We start from the raw sequence: 2,336 nt of genomic DNA on the forward strand, positions 1-2,336 counted from the left end.
TGTTGTTCCTGTAATCCCTCATGTCCGAACCACCATATTCATGTCGACCATATTGGTTGCTTTGTTGTTGGGGTCTCCATTGCTTTTGATAACCCCCTTGAGAGTTATCGATATAATTAGCATCCTCACGTTGTGGTTGCCCCTCTAGATAAGTTTCCTCCGAGACTTGGTACATGCCGGGAGCATGAGATGGAATCTTTTTGACAACATTCACACTTTTAGCTTCTTTCTCCACAAACCTCTTTGACAGCAAATCCATGGTGCTTTGCAATTGAGCAAAAGCATGATCTCACTCATGATTTTCCTTGGCCACCGCGGCAACAGAGGGACTACCATATGACAAGATTTCACTATCATTTGAGTGCCAAGCTTTATTGTGGGTGGTGAGCTTATCGAGCAACCTGGTGATGTTAACAAATGATTTGTCCATGAAGCATCCCCCAACTGCAGTATTGACAGCAATTTGATTCATTGTATCTAACCCCTTGTAGAACCTCTCGGTGAGAATAGCATCCGGAAACCCGTGAGTTGGAGATTGAGCTAAATAGTACTTGAAACGCTCCCATGCCGAATATAATTGTTCCCCCAGAAGTTGTTTGAACTCAAAGATCTTATCCCTAAGTTCAGCCTTTTTGCTTGGTGGGAACCACTTCTTCAAAAATGTATTGGCTAAGTCGCTCCAGGTGTGAATAGAATTGTTGGGGAGCTTTTCATACCATTCCCTTGCTTGGCCAGCCAAGGAATATTTAAAGACCCGTAACCAAAGTGTATCAGCAGAAACAAAACCTTGGGATTGGTTAGCACACAAATGCAGGAAGTTCTTCAAATGTCGTAGTGAACAATCCTCCGAAGATTTTTGGAAATAACCTTCAAGTTTCAGCAGTTGATAGATAGAACTATCAATTTTGAAAGTAGCATTTCCAGTCCTAGGAGGGACCACAACAGAAGCATAATCAGCTTCATTGATGAATTTTGCAAATATATTCTCATCCTCATCCTCTTCTGGTGCTTGTGGGTTCACTTGGAGTCCACCTTGGTTTCCTTGATTTCTATTCTGTCTTCCTGCCATGTTCACCTGGTTTACCACAACAGCAAACAAGGTGTGATGGAATAGAAAATTTTTTAAAAAAGAGTACACAACAATCAGTAATTTCAAAACCTTATTCCCAGGCAACGGAGCCAAAATTTGATACACTCAAATTACACATATTAATCGCGTAAAGCGGACGTTGTAAAATATAGTAACCCGAACAAGGTTGGGGTCGAATCCCACAGGGAATATGGAGAGAAAAAGGTACTAATTATTTATGTAACTAATCTCTAGAAACTTTAATTTTATTCCAAATAGTATAGAAAGATTTGTTTTGTATTCGCAATTTTGAAGTATTTGGAATTTGTTTGGGTATCAATATGATATATTTATATTTCTAACGGGTCGGGGTTTTGTATGCACTTAATATCTAATGCACTTTCTAATATTTTTCAATAGTTATAAAGTATTTCTTTTCATGATTTTCCCAAATGTAGAAAAGTTGTAAGTAAGATTGATTAAATATGCCAAGTAGAACTCATCTTATCCCTAAGTGAGTTCATTAAACGAAGGTTAGCTCCCCGAGTCCTTGTTATATTATTTCTAATCACACCCTAGTTCATCTTTCCAAATAAACTAGGGTTTGTGCATAAGCAAGTGTTTGCAACCACTAAATAAATATATACAATGTCAGACACCCATTACATAACACCCATCATTTGGGTCCACAACTTTCATTAAGGAAACTACTCACACATGATGGTCTCAAAAGTAGTAAGTAATAAATGAGACATAAAGCTTACAAAGTGTGATAAAGATGATGGAAAATGGAATCTTATTGTCTTCACTAAGCTCCAAAAGTGGAGTCATCAATGCTCACCCACCAATGGAACTTTGTTCACGTGCATAAACTGAAAACTGGCTGCTAAAAATAACCAAAAATGTTCTTTAAATAGGCTCCAAAAAACGCACAGCAGCGACTGACAAAATTGCCCCTGATAGTAAGATCGACGAACCGTCGATCGTTCGACGATCCGTCGATTCCCCCGTCCTTTTTATCTTCAGCAATGTGATCCATTCGACGGTGCCGTTGACCAGTTCGACGCTCCGTCGAGTATTCCGTCTTTCTCTCTTCTTTTTGAAAGATCTTGATTGACGACACAAACGACGAAGCGTTGATCGGTTCGACAGTTCATCGATGTCTCCGTCCTTTGTCGTCTTCAACTAAGGTCATCACTAGAAAATCTAGCACATCGACGCTTCGAAAGACGGTTCGTCGGCTGATCGACGGGACGTCGATTCTTCA

At 39.7% G+C, this 2,336-nt stretch overlaps 1 non-coding gene across 1 annotated transcript; it reads left to right on the plus strand.

The window, feature by feature from the left end:
* Positions 1–518: 518 nt before the first annotated feature.
* LOC132619004 (small nucleolar RNA R71) lies at positions 519–625 on the plus strand. The gene has a single exon (XR_009574461.1). It is a non-coding gene; the product is annotated as a small nucleolar RNA R71 (small nucleolar RNA).
* The last annotated feature ends 1,711 nt before the right edge of the window (positions 626–2,336 follow it).

This window comes from Lycium barbarum, chromosome 1 (genome assembly GCF_019175385.1).
Source record: "Lycium barbarum isolate Lr01 chromosome 1, ASM1917538v2, whole genome shotgun sequence".
NCBI classification, from domain to species: Eukaryota; Viridiplantae; Streptophyta; class Magnoliopsida; order Solanales; family Solanaceae; genus Lycium; species Lycium barbarum.